The 16,588-nt window shown below is 44.3% G+C and overlaps 1 long non-coding RNA gene across 2 annotated transcripts; it reads right to left on the reverse strand.

Moving 5' to 3' along the window:
* Positions 1-7,901: 7,901 nt before the first annotated feature.
* LOC128411276 (uncharacterized) lies at positions 7,902-11,534 on the reverse strand. 2 transcript variants are annotated; one of them, XR_008329742.1, is made up of 4 exons: positions 11,428-11,534; positions 9,680-9,808; positions 8,744-8,872; positions 7,902-8,020 (listed from the first exon to the last, which is right to left on the reverse strand). It is a non-coding gene; the product is annotated as an uncharacterized LOC128411276 (long non-coding RNA). The 2 variants fall into 2 exon arrangements; XR_008329741.1 differs by lacking the exon at positions 11,428-11,534 and adding an exon at positions 10,541-10,885.
* Between the last annotated feature and the right edge of the window lie 5,054 nt (positions 11,535-16,588).

The raw sequence follows: 16,588 nt of genomic DNA on the forward strand, positions 1-16,588 counted from the left end.
TCGATACACCTGAGAAAACCCTCAGCCTGGTCATTTGGTTTGGATACACTCCCCATTCCTGGGACCACCTTATACCTGTTTTGAAATGAACACATTGCAGGGTAATGCAGAATCAATCTGTAATGATTTACAGCTTTTCTCGGACTGAAACCAGTTTCTCAATATGCACTTAGTAGGGGCAAATAATAATAATAATAATAATAATAATAATAATAATAATAATATTTATACCCCACCCATCTGCGTGGCTTCCAACAAAATATTAAAGGTAAAGGTAAAGGTTAGGTCCAGTCGTGACCAACTCTGGGGTTGCGGCGCTCATCTTGCTTTATTGGCCGAGGGAGCTGGTGTACAGCTTCCGGGTCATGTGGCCAGCAGAACCTTCTGGTGAACCAGAGAAGCGCATGGAAACGTGCGGTACCTATTTATCTACTTGCATTTTGACATGCTTTCGAACTGCTAGGTGGGCAGGAGCAGGGACCGAGCAACGGGAGCTCAACCCGTCACAGGGATTCGAACTGCTGACCTTCTGATCGGCAAGTCCTAGGCTCTGTGGTTTAACCCACAGCACCACCCGCGTCAACAAAATATTAAAAATACAATAAAACACAAGAGGTCTAGATTGTGTATGGACTGTGTGTGGGGGGGGAAACAAGTAAGTCCCTTTCCTTTATTTACCAGTGTTATCTTACGAAGTGGGCAGGAGACTCTTAGTACTCTTCTGTATCCCTGGATTTCTGAACAAGAGAAGAAGGGTGGTCATGTTCTCCTTTCTTGACAGGGCCAAATGTCTACATGCACACTGTGGAAATTTAGTGTGTGTGTGTATATATATATATATATATATATATATTCACTCAAGAATCCCCTATAACTTTTCTTTTGCCACCAAGGACTAAAGAAACTACAGTGGTATCTCGGGTTAAGTGCTTAATTTGTTCTGGAGGTCCATACTTAACCTGAAACTGTTCTTAACCTGAAGCACCACTTTAGCTAATGGGGCCTCCCGCTGCTGCCGTGCTGCCAGAGCACGATTTCTGTTCTCATCCTGAAGCAAAGTTCTTAACCTGAAGCACTATTTCTGGGTTAGCGGAGTCCGTAACCTGAAGCGTATGTAACCTGAGGTACCACTGTATCATGGTTTATAAGGCTGAGAATTAGTTTTGGGCCCCTGGTCTAATCTTCATGTGTAGAACATGATTAAACCACAGTTTCCTGGTTCTGATGTAAGGAGTAACTGTTGTTTAAACAAATGGAAAAGAATGATTTAAACCAGTGGTGGCCAAACTTGGCCCTCCAGCTGTTTTGGAACTACAGTTCCCATCATCCCTGACCACTGGTCCTGTTAGCTATGGATGATGGGAGTTGTAGTCCAAAAACAGCTGGAGGGCCAAGTTTGGCCACCACTGGTTTAAACAAACTACAACAGAAGTACTGATAGTGGCAGACAAAGGAGTACAGAAAATGAATGCATCACATCATTCCCAGCCTAATGAACCATGGTTTATTAGGCTGAGATACCTATGTCTGACATGGCCCACAGCCTTAAATAGATTATTGACTGAGACAGAAAATGAGTGTGCTTCTTCAGGGTCTGAATATAGTCATTATTAACACAGAAAACCATAGTGGTAAAGTTTTAACACTTCTTCACAGATGCTTTCAGAAACAGATCAGTCTGAGGAAATATTCTCACACACATTGGCTGGTGTCTTTCTTTTTGTGTCATGCTTAGCTCAACCTTGCTGAGCAACCGTGAGGTAACTGGACCCTCCTCTGCTGCTTTAAATCTACTGGTTTAATTTGGTTTCTCCACACCCCAAAAAAGCTGTATCTGCAGGCTTTGGTGGAAGCAGTGTTTACTGTTTGAAACTGAGGAAATCTGGAACCAAACTCCGAAGGGACCAGCTATTGCCAGAGTAGAGTGATTTAAATCAACGCAGTTTAACTCACTGGGAAGGGGAAAAAATGCTCCACTGTGAGGTAAAAAGTAAAAATTAAGCTATACTGTACGTTTTGTGAAATGTGCTTTTAGAAAGGTCTGCTTGACACTGGCAAGAAAAAGCAATTTTATGGGACCCCAATCTGACCTGGCAGTGGGGATAGAGTTAGCCTTTTCCCCTTGCATCAATGTGCCACTTCAAATTCTACTCGGCTGCTGTTTGTCCTCCCCTCCCTCAAATTGCTTCTTGCAGCAAAAGTGCAAAAGGAATGTGTTCTGTATTTAAACAAACCTTATAAATAAAAATATTCACGTAACATGTAACTTGAGCCAAAGAGTCTGTGCTGTTTGGTTCACGAATTGCCACAATAATATTATATAACCTGTTGGTCATACATCTCAGGCTTGACCTCAAAGAGTCAGGTGCTGTTGTTTTTTATCTGCAGGCATTTCACATCAATTATCAGGGATGGTGGGAGCTGTAGTCCAGCGACATCTGCAAGGCCACAGGTTCCCCTCTCCTGTTTTAACAGGAAGGAAGGCTTTTGCTCAATATGGCTTAGATTCCTTTTTGAGAAGTGGGGCTGGCTATGTTTGAAAACTTTTGCTGCCTGGTCCTGTGCCTTTGACAAGAGCACGGTGTGCAGGCCTTAGCAACTGATGTTAATGCTCAGCCCCATGCTGTGAAGAAACTAAAGCTTTTGTTTTCCGCAAATCAAATTGCCACTAAAGACACAAGAGCAGGTCTTTTCGAGAATGGTAGTCCTAATCCAACACAATTGCAATTAATTCAATAAGTACACCTTACTCTGCGCTGGATTAGGGCCTGCTAGTGTTAATTTTAAACCAGAGAATTTTTAATAGACAGAGGATAATAAAAAATTAATTAAACTTTCTTTTTCTTTTTGTGTCCCTCCTGGATTTTTTCCAGCCTTGCTCAAGGAGCATCTGGCCAAGGTTCTTAAACGCTGAAAACCAAGAACACTTAACTACCATTAATTTACTGTTGCTAATTTTGTTTGTTTGTTTCTTCCTGGCAGGGCTTCTTTACCTTCAACAGCAGCACAACAGGAAGACTCTAACAGGTGCGTTTCCCTCTAGTGATGCAACATACAGGTTGATGTGCAGCTTAAAGACACAAGATCTCTTCTGGAGAAAAGAGCGGGCAGCTCTTAAACGATCGCATTTAAGTACAAAGCTTTGGGGAAGCTGTTCCACAGGAGGACTCAGAAGTGCTGTTTATAATGGGTAAAGCTGGTGGAATCTGTCCCAGAAAACTAGGATGCAAATGGCAGTGGTAGACCGGTGGAATTGCACTTTAAAGCCATTAATACAAACATGTTCTGTGCTCAGTCTGATTCTTCAAACCCTTGTCGTTGTTCCCCACCGCCCACTGCCCCATTTTCCTTGAAAGCTATCCAGCTTGGCCACAAAACAGCTCGCTAGGCTGTGAAAGGTTTCGTTTAGTAACATACTGAAATAATTATGAAAGGAGGACACTTTCCTGTTTCTTAAACTTTGTCCTTTTTCTTCCTTCACACTCTGGTGTGGCAGGTTAAGGGAATCCTTATAGAGCCTTTCCTGCCAGCTGGGATAGTTCAGTTGTTAGAGCATGAGACTCCCAGAGTTGTGGGTTCAAGTCCCATGCTGGGCAAAAAATTCCTGCATTGCAGGGGGTTGGACTAGATGACCCTCGTGGTCCCTTCCAACTCTGTGATCCTACGATTCCTGCCGCTTGGCAACTAGGCTGTTGCTGCGTGCAGCTTCACAGGGCAGGCCCGACCTTCACAACGCCGGTGGAGGTTTAGCCATCAGCTCTGGAAGAGTCAGGAGTCCAGCTTCAAGTGGCAACATGAATCTTTCTGCAGTGACCTTAAAGGCCAGGGTGGCCCCAGATGGCATTGTGGGAGGCTGACCTGCAGCTGTTGTGATTTAGGATTGCTCCTCCACAGATAAATCACCAGAACTCTCAAGATTTACCGGGCTGCCACTTGGCATATATAAAAAGGTCAGCGCTTTCTTTTCTCGCTAGGGAAACTGCACATCATTCAGGGAATTAACACACGTTGTTAAAGTGAGCCACCTCTTTTAAGAACGTATGATCTATAAGCACAAGACAAAGCTGTTAACTCGTAGGGTATAATTGGTATTACAATAAGCCATGTTATAGAATTGTAGAGCTGCAAGGGACAGTGAGGATCATCTGGTCCAACTGCCTGCAATGCAGGAATATGCAGCTGTCCCATACGGGGATTGAACCTGCAACCTTGGTGTTGTCACACCACTACGCTCCAAACTACGGAGCTATTATGAAAGTTTGCAGGTTTAGAGAGCCCAAGGGGGTAGAGTTATGTGGGGAGTGCATTTCACAAGTTGAAAAGAAACACCCAACAGAGGTCGCACCCACACCATACATCTAAAGCACACGGCTTCCCCTAAAGTTACAGGGAACCAGGCAGAGGGCCTTCTCAGTAGTGGCACCTGCCCTGTGGAACGCCCTCCCACCAGATGTCAAAGAGAAAAATAACTACCAAACTTTTAGAAGACATCTGAAGGCAGCCCTGTTTAGGGAAGCTTTTAATGTTTAAAGGTTATTGTATTTTAGTGTCTTGTTGGAAGCCGCCCAGAGTGGCTGGGGAAACCCAGCCAGATGGGCAGGGTATAGATAATAAATTGTTGTTGTTATTATTATTATTATTATTATTATTATTATTATTATTATTATTAATCCTGGGAACTGTAGTTTACACACACACCCAACTCCCAGCACCCTTGACAAACTACAGTACAGTGATGGGAAAATGCCATTTGCTTTAGTGCAACGTCAACCCAAAGCAAATCTGAGTGAATGCTCATTAGATAGCCATCATCATCATCATCTAATCTCCCTGCAAACAAATTGGGATGAATGTTCCACAAACAGGTTGTCTGGAAGCTCTCTAAAACAATATAGCAAAGAGGGCCTGTCTGGCAGGCAGGGAGTTATAAAGCATAGGTCCTGCTACACCTGGGAATTTCTGCAAGTAAAGCGTTGCACCACTGACGTACGTTCTCTCCCCTGACATCTAATGATATGGTGCACGGATCATGGTCCAGCAGCCAAACTGTACTGCAGGTGCGATAACAAAATCACTCAGCTGAATTGGGGGGGGCACACACCCAAGGTTAACTCAAAATGGAAAGTTTGGGGATTAATTCCTCCAGATGAAATGCCTCTTTTAATTTGAAGCTACTGGATGACTTAGAAAACCCACAGAGCTCATAAGGAAAGTAAAATGCAGATTTTCAAATTCTGCAGGCTGTTGCTGCTGACATACTATCACTGTGGGAAATTAGGATCAGAAAGCAAAACCACTAGTACCGCAGGTGCGCTGGGACTGGAAGACTACAACTAAGCATAAAAATGTCAGTGTCCATATGGCTGAGCATACATCAGTTCATTGTCCAAAGAAAACAACGTCCCCCAGTTTGCCGTGCATCTATGGATATGCCTTAATTATTTTATTTCTTGGATGACATCAGTTTTATGTTCCCTCTGGAATCGCAAGGTCAAAGGCTAGCGTCTCTTCAGCATTAACGCACACATAATATTTTGTCTGAAGAACTGATAGAAGGAAATTAAATACACGGGGCGGCCAAAGTCCCTGGACTTCAGAACTACAAGCCAAAATCATAACGTGGCTCAGAGCTACAATATACCACATCTTGTTGCTACTTCATCTCCCTCCCCAAAACCTCGGCTGTTAGATCAACCCTTTGCTCTCCAAAGCCCCCAACCACATCACCTGTGCTTCTCACTCTCTTAAAAAAACAACACTCCTCAAACTCACCCACCAGGGCTTACCCCAATATCTACAGCAGCTCCATTGATTGCCAAACGTTCCCTTTCTTCCATGATTTTCCAGTTTCCCCTTCCCAGCTTACCCCCTTCAGTTAACCCACTCCCTCCCCCCCCCCAAATCATCTGTCCCGTTATTCTGATGTCATAACTCTTAAGAACATTGTAAGAGCCTGCTGGATCAGGCCAATGGCCCGTTTAGTCCAGCATCCTGTTCTTACAGCAGCCAAACTGTGAAAACTTGCAAGCGTTGCAAGAGTGCAACACTACTCTGCCACTTGTGATTTCCCAGCAGTTGGGGTTCAGAGTCATGCTGCTTCTCACAGTGGAGGTAGAACTTTGCTATTGTGGCTCATCTTCATATCCCAGGATCCTCCTTGTAGCTGGGGGGTGCTGGGGGCAGGGGAAGATGAGGAAAAGGTACATCTTCACTGTCAAGATTGCAGCCAATGCAGATTATCTTAATGTTTCGCTTTAGCTGGGTTATGTGCAGGGCCTTTTGCCCTCAGCACTCTGGTTTTATTCTCATAGGTCTCACCTCTTGTCTTTCCAAACCCCTGACAGACCCTGTGCTTCCTCTACACCTTTCATGTCCTTCACCCTCCTTTCGTTTTTATTCTGTTTAGAGACCACCCATTGGAGCGGCCCATCAGTGAGGCAAGGTGAAGCCATTTGCCTCAGGCAGCAGATCTGGCTCCCGCCACTGCGATGCCACCGGCCTCACCAGGGCTTTGCCCGCACTGCCGCCATTGTTGTTGCATGCACTGCTTACCTTTTTTTGTTTTAGACAGTGTTTTTACCTTACTTTCCAACAGCTGTTTTACAAACCTTGAAATTTCATTACTAAATCCGTTTCTTTTGTCTTTTTTAAATGCAGCATTTAATTGGTGATATTGTAGCCAGTCTGTTAATAATTCTCTTATATCTTCAAAGTTCTTTAATTTCAATTGACTCCATTAACAGCTCTTTATATGTTGCCCATTTATTTTTCACATTCAACTTTTTCAATGATATCGCTTCAAGTGGGAAAAGCCACCATGGTGTTTTCTGTTCTAGTAAGTTTTTATATTTCTCCCATACACCATAGATCGATTTTCTTACCAAATGGTTAAAAAATCCTTTATGTACTATTACCTTTTCATACCATAAATATGCATGCCATCCAAATCTGTTATCATGACCCTCCAAATCTAGAACATCGGTGTTTTCTAATGTTATCCATTCCTGAAGCCAACAGAGACAGGATGCCTCGTAGTATAACCTCAAATCTGGCATACTGCTTACCTTTTTTTTTGAATTATTGGCCTCATGTCGTAACCCTTAAAACACCCAGATGCATGAAAGGCTTTATAAGATTGGGTTGTCTTCCAGCTATGAAACCTAGTTCTCAATGAGATGGCAAACCAATACATGGGTTATACCATTTCAGCAAGGATGGAGAACCTTCGGGCCTCTCTATGCAATGCTCTGGGCTCCCCTAAGCCACTCCCTCACCCCCCAGGCTACGCCCCTCACTGGGCTTGGTTCACAGCCACTTCAAGTGTTTTTGCATGGTTGGAATATGTCCTTGAACTATGACAGTGCTCCTTTCTTGTGTGGCTAGAATGTAGAGACAAGGTCTGCATCTGTTGCTCTGCCAATGTTTGACTCTGGTCCTGTCCATCAGTGCCTGCTCCTCAAAGGCTGCCCACAAGGAAATATGGTCCTTAGGCTGAAAAAGTGTTTCCCTCCCCTCCACTTTGCATTAAGCTTCACACAACATAAAAAAACACCTTTCACATAGAAAATTAGAAATTGGGCAGTAGTTTTCTGTGCATGGATTTTCCCCCTGTAGAGAAACATTCAGCAATGAGACTCTTACCTGTAGTTTGAACTTGTATTTGTTAGTGGAAACAAGGATTTTGAATATATAGACATTTTGCCTGTTTTCATACTATTTTAGCACATAAACTGTATTGGAAAGTTTTTAATGTTTGATGTTTTAGTATGTTCTGATATATGCTGTGAGCCACCCAGAGTGGCTGGGGAAAGCCAGTTGGATGGGCGGGATATAAATAATAAAATTATTATTAGTATTATTATTAAACAAATTATCACCTGTCTTCTCTCTCTCTCTCTCTCTCTCTCTCTCTCTCTCACTCTCTGTGCAGTATCATATTTATCATCACTTAAAGACAATTTCTTAAATTAAAACTTTTCTTCTGCATAAGGATGTTAGCCGTGTATTGAAGGAGGATCATCTGGAGGTAAACAAAATAATAATAATAATAATAATAATAATAATAATAATAATAATAATAAATGTATTTTGTTTTGCTGAGTGTTGAAGCCACACTCTTTCCTTATGTGTTAACTGTGTTGACAAAAAATGCCTATGATTTTTCCTGGGTACCCTAAGCCTCCCACTTTCCTTTCTCCTGGCTTTTTATGGGCCAACATATTGAGTAATACTGATAGGGTTGTTACCTATCTTGGCAGACTTCTAAGATTTATGTCCTTTTCTTGAACTTTGGCAAAGCTTGAGTAACTTACCCTGCCAGTAATGTAGCACTTAGCTGAACTCAGCTGAGCAAATCTACTTATATGGGTTTTTTAAAAAGTGTATTCCAAGATGTTGCCTTGTTATTCTTATTGTCACTTTCACAAGTAACAGGGATGGTGAATCAATTTTACCACGTAGGAAAACTATCACAAGCTAGCAGTATAAAAATAACCCAACCTTGAAGGATCTAGGTTTAGAACTGCCTACAAGTTACTTTTGCCAACTCGAAACTGGCAAAGAAGATAACAACAAGAATATTAAATCAACAAGGCTAAACAGATTACTTCACGTAGAGTGACAGCTGGCCATGAGTGATAACACATGATAATAGCTTGTAAAAAGTTGAGATATGAGCTGAGCAAATATGATTCCAGAGCTACTATCTGAGTCAAGTATTTATGACAGCCTGAGTGAGTAGTACCTGTTCTGGCATAGCTTTGAGGGCTCTGTCCTCTTCTTGAACCTTGGCAGCGCCCGTATAACTTGTCTTGCAAGTTAATGTAGTGCTCAGATGAACAGAACTGAACGCACTGGATTCCAAAGCCACCATCTGACGAAAGAGTATAATTATAACAGATCAGTTGTTAATAAATAAAAATAAACCAGAGGCCTCTTTTGTGTGTTTAACCTCACAGGCTGCTGTTTGCAATACCTGGCCCTTTGATTATGCAGAATCACAACGGACAATTAAAAACCTTTTGTTAGCACAGATCATTCTGTTAATGCATTTGTTGTTGTCTTTAACACACACACACATGGTGAGGTTGCAACATCGATTCTGTTTGCTAGATTCTTTCAAAAGTGGGATGGAATTATTTGATATCTTTGGACATGAGCCTTTTTCCAGTATTTGCAGTCTTTCACAAACAATGCAATAATGAGAGGAGCTTTGTTCTGTTTGCTCCAATACTGGCTTGGTGCAGGCATAACACTGCAGATCTTCCAAAAGATGCTGAAGAGGCTTTCAAAGTTGCTCTGTCTTTCCTCATTCCTTCCCTTGCTGGCTTTTGTGGTGGTTTAGTGTCATATCTTGCACAGTTTTATTAGGAAACTAGCCAAAGAGATAGTGGGACCACTGGAAAACAAGCAAAGAAAGGAAGACAGGAGAATTGCAAGGAACATATTTGTCTGTGTTCACTGCAGAAGATGTGGAAGGGGTATCCACACCTCAACTATTGTTATTTTCCTGGAAGTCTCTGACGACCCGTCTCTGTGCTATGCTGAGATCATGCCTGACCACATCCTGGAAAACCTTTGAAATGTGTGCCGAGCCCAGGAGTTGGTGACGAAGAGTTGCGCTTGTTATTTGAAGCATTCCTAAAACTTATTCACCACCACGGTTGGCTGAAAATAGTACCTTGTGGTCGCTTCACCATGTTAAAAGAAAAAGCAATGTCAATCAGCTGTGAATTTGTTCCACGAACTTCTTTAGATGCAGTTTTAACTTATATTCTAGGCGATGTCTTTTCTCTGTAGGAGATGTTCTCTGAATGGGGGGAAGAGCAGAACCAATGTCTTGCTGAAGGCACCAGCTGCTTGTTTTCACCACCAGGTTGTTTTCAACCAGAAACCAGGCAGTGGTAGTGGGAGCCTGGAATCAGCCAGAAGTCAGCTCTAGCAATTCTTTGGTTGGCTGCTGGAAGATATGCATTGTGAGGGTCATGGTACGCAGGAAGCAGGGGATCTGTGAACAGATATCCCAAAGTCATTTAATTTTTCTAAAAGCAGCTGAATCAGGGACTTAAAATTGGGTGGGTGGTGGGTGGGCTGACCCTCTCACCTTGCATGGATTATCTCACATAAATTGACACCCCCCTGCCATTCCTTGAAACTGTTGCTAGAGTATTTTCCAGGGACGGTCACAGATTTATAGAAGCCACCCCGGTTTCTGATTGGATCCCAGAATGTCCCACTTTTCCTTAAGACGTCCCTGTTTTCATCAGAGAACTGTTGGAGGGTATGCTATTAGAAACTTCAGGAAGATGGTTTATATTTATATCAGACGTGCTGGGGAGGTTAAAAATGCTTCTTCCCAGCTCCATATTCACAATCCAAATCAACACCTTGGAAGAGCTGATCAGATCTCACTCACTGCCTGTAATTTGGCCCTTAGTGGCCTTGACAAGCAGAGTCTAAGGCTACACAGGGATTTGTTCTCAGAGTAATTAATTGACTGAGGTGGGAAGTGAGTAGTAGGCCCAAAGCTAGCCCTTACTACCTGTAATGGCCTCTGGATAGCTTTGCATCTGTTTCTGACAGCCAAGACAAGCATCAATGGGGAAAACGGATTTCTGCTATCCTAACCCATAAGCCTTTTTTGAAGGGTTTAATAATATCATCTGATCTGATCTGGCCTGTTTTGCTTAAGAGGCTTCCTTGCCAGACAGCGTAATTTCCTACAGTTTACTCTTTGGTCAGAGGACAATGGTGTTATCCCTTCAGTCACGGATTCAGGATCTGCTCTTCAGGGTCTCCCAACAAGGTAATCTCTCAGGAGACCCCAAGATGAATTGCTGCATAGTTCTCATATATATATTTTGAAGAGTTTTGGGGATTTATTTTACTTTTATTCCTTCCTTCCAAAGGAGCCCAAGATGGCAAACTCAGCAATAGCAATGCATAAAAGAAAACCAAACATCATTTTTTAAAACAAAATTTTTTATACGAATGGTTATCTCATGGTCACTGCAAACAGTGTCATTCAGCCATCAAGCTGAGTAAGCAGAAATATTTTTAATTTTCTCCTGAAACTCAATAATGAGGGAGGCAGACACACCTCCCCAGGTAGGACATTCCACAAATGAGGGGCTGTGGCTGAAAAGGCCCCGTTATATGTCAATAGCAACCCAGGCAGTCCCACCAACAAAACATTGTCCCAATTGTTAAACATTGAAGCTCCCACAAGATGGCAGCTGGCCACTTTGGAACCCTTGCTTGTTTGTATTTTTTGGTCAGTCCTGAGCCCAGGTCTTCAGCCCCTCAAGGCTACTAAATTGGTCAAGCTCTGAAACAGTAGCTAGAGAAGGATGGACTCAGTAACTGTACTGGTTTAACTGGTCCCCTTATATACGTTTCCCAGAGGAGTGAGGAACATTTTGAAATTACCAAGAAACCACGTCTCTCATTTCAAACTGTAGAGCATGTCTGGGCAGGTCCTTAGGAGCCGCATAACACACAGAGTTAACTGTGCCTATAATTTGCAACTGACCCAAGTAAATTGATACCATGGTATGGTAAGCAGATAAACTCCGAGAACTATTACTTTATTGTAACCCTGTTTCCGTTGCATATTGACACAGAAATTCACATTAACGTGGATAATAAGCAAGAGACGATTTTTCTGTTATCGACAGCATCCATTATCCCAATAAACGACACCAGGGCCCTCTTGCATTTCCTCTTTATATCCACAACATTTTTACACATGCCTTGCGCATTGCCGTGACATTTCCCTTTTTAAAAGGCCTCTCATGTTTATTTCCAGTGAGTGTTGTGTGACAAAGGAATTCCTCAGTTTTGGCTCTTATCTTCTGTTCTTCCAGCTGCCCAAGTGAATGCCTGCCATAGCAGATGCCCTGGCTTCCTTGCTAGCACATGTCCCAATTCTTTCCATCTTTATTTATAGCTGACTTTGAAGAACTCTCTGAATCTTGGCATATGTTGAAATTCGTTAAGAGATCTGGAGTGCAGCGTGTCGCAGGAACATAGGAAGCTGCCTTATGGTGAATCAAACCATTGGTTTATCTAGCATCAGGCGAGGTGACATGGGGTTCAAACCTGGAGATGCTGGGGTTCAAACCTGGGACGTTCTGCATGCAAAGCCGATGCTCTGCCACTGAGCTATGGCCGAGCTCTATTTCTCTGTTGCACCTGTATGAGGTGTAGCCAGGCAAATGCTGGTCCAGGACCTGGATGTTGTGATGGGGCTAGAAGATGGCCAATAAATTGAAGTTGAATCCCAACAAGGCTGAGGCCCTCTGGGTAGGGGATTTCCAGGTCTGGCAAGTAAGTGGTTGTTCCTGTTCGACACAGGATTGCCTTTCCCCAAAAGGAGCAGGGCTGCTCACTGGAACCATCCTTTACTGCAACTCCTTGCTCTGCCCCACCCGCAAACACCACAGATGCTGGCATCACCATTCAGACTATCCAGAGAAATTTCCTTAACTTCTGGAGCAGATTTGAGTATATTTCACTCTGGATAGTCTGAAAGGTGATGCCGGGGAAAAGAAAATCAGCAAAAATCAGTTCCCCTCCCTCATACTGGACTGAAGGCCCTTCAGCGAATAGAAGGGTAGCTTGAGGATCAGTCAGGAGTGCGTGCAGGAGCTGGGCCCTGTGACCAGTAGGGCTTCGCAGGACTGGGGCCTTCCTAAATTTGTTCTGGAGAGGCAAGGCACGGCTGCACAGGTGAGGTCGCTTGGTAACTCACTGCACCTGGTGGCTAGAGCCGGAAGGGATATAAGTTCAGCATTTCCCTTCGGCTCTTTGCCACAGCGACACATTTCCTGCCTCGCTGCGTTTGGCTTCTTGCTTCCTGATCCTCGGACCCCAGCTCCTTGGCTCCTTGACTCCTTTCTTCTCGACCTTCAGACCCTTGACTTTGTGACTCCCTGCTTCCTGACCCTCGGACCCCTGGTTTCTGGACTCTCGTTCCTGCTCCCACCCACCATCTTGCCCCCGGTCCCGACCTCCTCAGCCGGGACTTCGATCGCCCATAGACCGGACCGTGACAGGATCTAAGCCAGGGTCTGTGGTGTTTGTCAAATGAGGAAGGGCCAGCCCTACTATTAGGTATTTGGTGGCAGGCGAAGGCCAGCAGTGGCATTCCACTGAGTGTTCCTCCTGAGCAACCTCAAACATTTCCCTCTGCTTGAAGGAAATAATATGTCTGCCACATGCTCTGTCTTGGTCCCCCTAAACTAGCTTGCTGCCTTAAGGCGTTGAAGTAAAATTCAGCTGCCAGGCCAATCAGCTTCTGTCCATGGAGTGGAGAGGGGGGCATCTTGTCCTTTGCCTCAGGCAGCAATATGTATGGGGCCGGCCTAGTGAGCAGTTTGGGGATTTGGAGACAATACAGAGCTGTGAATGTGTGAGGAGGCTGAAGGTGAAATATGTTCTCTCTTTCTGAAACTCTGAGGTGTTGGGGTGGAAGCAGAACTGATCCCTTGCTGGAGTTACTGTTTGCCACCGCTTATGCTCTGTTTGTGTATTTTATAAATGAAATATTACAAAGACACCACAACTCTCCGGTTCCATGCAACGGAATCTAAACCTGATAATTCTGCCCTTGGAATTACTCTCTGCTCTGGGAAGCGGGGAGCACATAACAATATTTGAGGGCATTGGCTTACATGCTACTGCGAAGGACAACTTATTTCCTGCTTGCATTGAGTTGCCTTCTAAGACGATACACAAGCTGGGATTGATTTCATTCTGCGCAACTTTTATTAGTTACAGCTTTTCCCTTCCCCATGCTGAACATTTGAATTCTGGCTGAGACGCCTCTTAGATCTGGTTCACTCATGTCCCGGCAAGGGATGGAAGGGTCTGTCCATTTCAGTTCTCTCGGTTTCACATTTTCCCCATCTTAAATTCAGTTCTCTGCAATTCTGCAGTATATATATATTTTTTACTAATGTATACATTTTTTTGCAAGCAGTTTCCACCCAATATAATGCATTTTAACGTTACTTTCACTTATATGCACCCTCTGCCTTAATATATGCTGCTTTATAAACCTTGGTTGTTTGGTGAACTGTACTGCAAAATTTGGATATATTTGGAAGAAATGCTGCATATCAGTTCACAAATTGGTTTGTAGGTTTCCCATATTTCAAAAAGTGAAAATCTGGACACAAAAGTTGTTGGGCTTTTATTGGCAAAGTTGTTGAGCGTTTTTGGTGAAATAAAAAAAGGGGGTTTCAGCTACTTTTAATTAAATTTGTCAAATTCTCTATGTGTACTACTGACATGGGCTGCCATACGTCTGAATTTTCATGGACATTTCAGCAATTTCCACCCACACACTGTTTATGAGAGCTGAATACCGGCTATGTTACGTGTGGCAACCCTATTTGGGAAGTGCAAATTGGATAGATTCCTGCTGAGTGACTTACTTTTGTGGTGGATTCCTTTATTATTATTTCATTTTAAAATAGTTTTTATTTACACCATTCTTCCGCCAAATAAAGGCCCCCAGAATGGCTTACAAATGTAAATAGTAAAACATATTGCGGACCCATCCGCAGTGACCCCCCACCCCCACCCTGAAGCAAGGCCTGAGCCAAGAAGGGGAACAAACCCTGCCCAACTGACCTGGCCAGATTGGCTAGTATTCAAATATAGTGGTACCTCAGGTTAAGTACTTAATTCGTTCCGGAGGTCCGTTCTTAACCTGAAACTGTTCTTAACTTGAAGCACCACTTTAACTAATGGGGCCTCCTGCCGCCGCCGCGTCACCGGAGCACGATTTCTGTTCTCATCCTGAAGCAAAGGTCTTAACCTGAAGCACTATTTCTGGGTTAGCGGAGTCTGTAACCTGAAGCGTATGTAACCTGAGGTACCACTGTACTGTAAAACGATAGCAGGAAAGCCCGCCAGTCTCCCGCAGCTGGTCTGGGAATTCCCCACTGACGGCTGCCTAGCCCTGACCTTGCTCCCAAGGGCAAGGGCCTGGTGCGACAGGCCGCAATAGCTGCCCCCCCTGTGACCGGGTAAGCAGCCATTCTAAGTCTGAGGGCAGGGACTAAGGTCACATCCACACAGTCCATTTAAAGCACTCTTATACCACTTTAACAGTCATGGCTTCTCCCCAAAGAGCCATGGGAAGTGTAGTTTGTTAAAGGCGCAAATCTCTCGGATCCACAATTCCCAGCACTCTTAAGAAACGACAGTACCTAGGATACTCCATATTTATTAGAGCTATGGTTCCTGGTTAGCTGAGTACTGTGGGCCCTCTGTTTTTTCAAAAGCCAAATTCTTTTGAAAATGTTGAACTCTCTATGGTAGTTTTTGTTGTGTGAACAGACCACCCGTTGGGAAACCACTGTATTAAAGTGGTCTAAGAGTGCAGATGCGGACCTAAGAGACACAACACGAAAGGAATTTGGTGGGCAGACGGAGAAAGAAATCTCAGGCACTGGTGCCTGGTTACATCGTTCTTATAATAATCAGCCGGAAGAGGAAAGAGTCCAAAGGGAGGAGGAGCCAGGTTCTGGCTGGTCTCTCAGGGGACTCAATGGACATTAATACACTTTCCTCTGCCACATGCAGAAACTTCTGTGTGGGCGGGGGCTGCTATGCATAAACACCTACACAAATGGGTTGGCCCCACTCATGTGATCTGCCCACTGTGAGGTGGTGTGGCTCACATGAGTGCAACTCACTCACATGGGCATTTTCGGGCCTAGGCTCCTATTCATTCCAAAAGTTCTGTGAGCTGTGGGAAGGGGTGTATTCACCTTGCTCTGGGCCCTTTGCCGTGTACAGGCCAACACACTGAAAGGAAATATCAGTGATGATCAGAAGAAGGGCAGGAGGCTCCCGTGTTTATTCCTGACAATGCACTCTAACCTGGCTTGCTGCACTTTGATAGCACTTTGCTTCCCACCCACCCCCACACCTACCATAATGCATTAGGAAATACATCTCCTCGTACTACAATAAGCTCTCTCTTTATTGCATCTTTTTGTTAAAAGTAATTGGGCAACCTTTTTATAGAATGTTCATCCTGTTGGTTTGCACAAAGTTTTCAGGGGGTGTAGTTGACACTGGCTGCTGTTGATTTGTTTGCAGGGAGGTCAACAAAATCTTATCCCACACTTAGAACCCAGCTATTTGGAAGTGGAAGGAACTCCCAAATTACCTGGATCTAGGGGCAGAGGAGGGATGCGGGTGGCGCTGTGGGTTGAACCACAGAGCCTAGGACTTGCCAATCAGAAGGACGGCAGTTCGAATCCCCGCGACGGGGTGAGCTCCCGTTGCTTGGTCCCTGCTCCTGCCAACCTAGCAGTTTGAAAGCATGTCAAAGTGCAAGTAGATAAATAGGTACCGCTCCGGCGAGAAGGTAAACGGCGTTTCCGTGCGTTGCTCTGGTTCGCCAGAAGTGGCTTCGTCATGCTGGCCACATGACCCGGAAGCTGTACGCCGGCTCCCTCGGCCAATAAAGCGAGATGAGTGCCGCAACCCCAGAGTTGGCCACAACTGGACCTAATGGTCCCTTTACCTTTCGGGGCAGAGGAAGGGGGGCGGTGGAGGTGCCCCACCC

Source organism: Podarcis raffonei, chromosome 3, assembly GCF_027172205.1.
Source record: "Podarcis raffonei isolate rPodRaf1 chromosome 3, rPodRaf1.pri, whole genome shotgun sequence".
Classification (NCBI taxonomy): domain Eukaryota; kingdom Metazoa; phylum Chordata; class Lepidosauria; order Squamata; family Lacertidae; genus Podarcis; species Podarcis raffonei.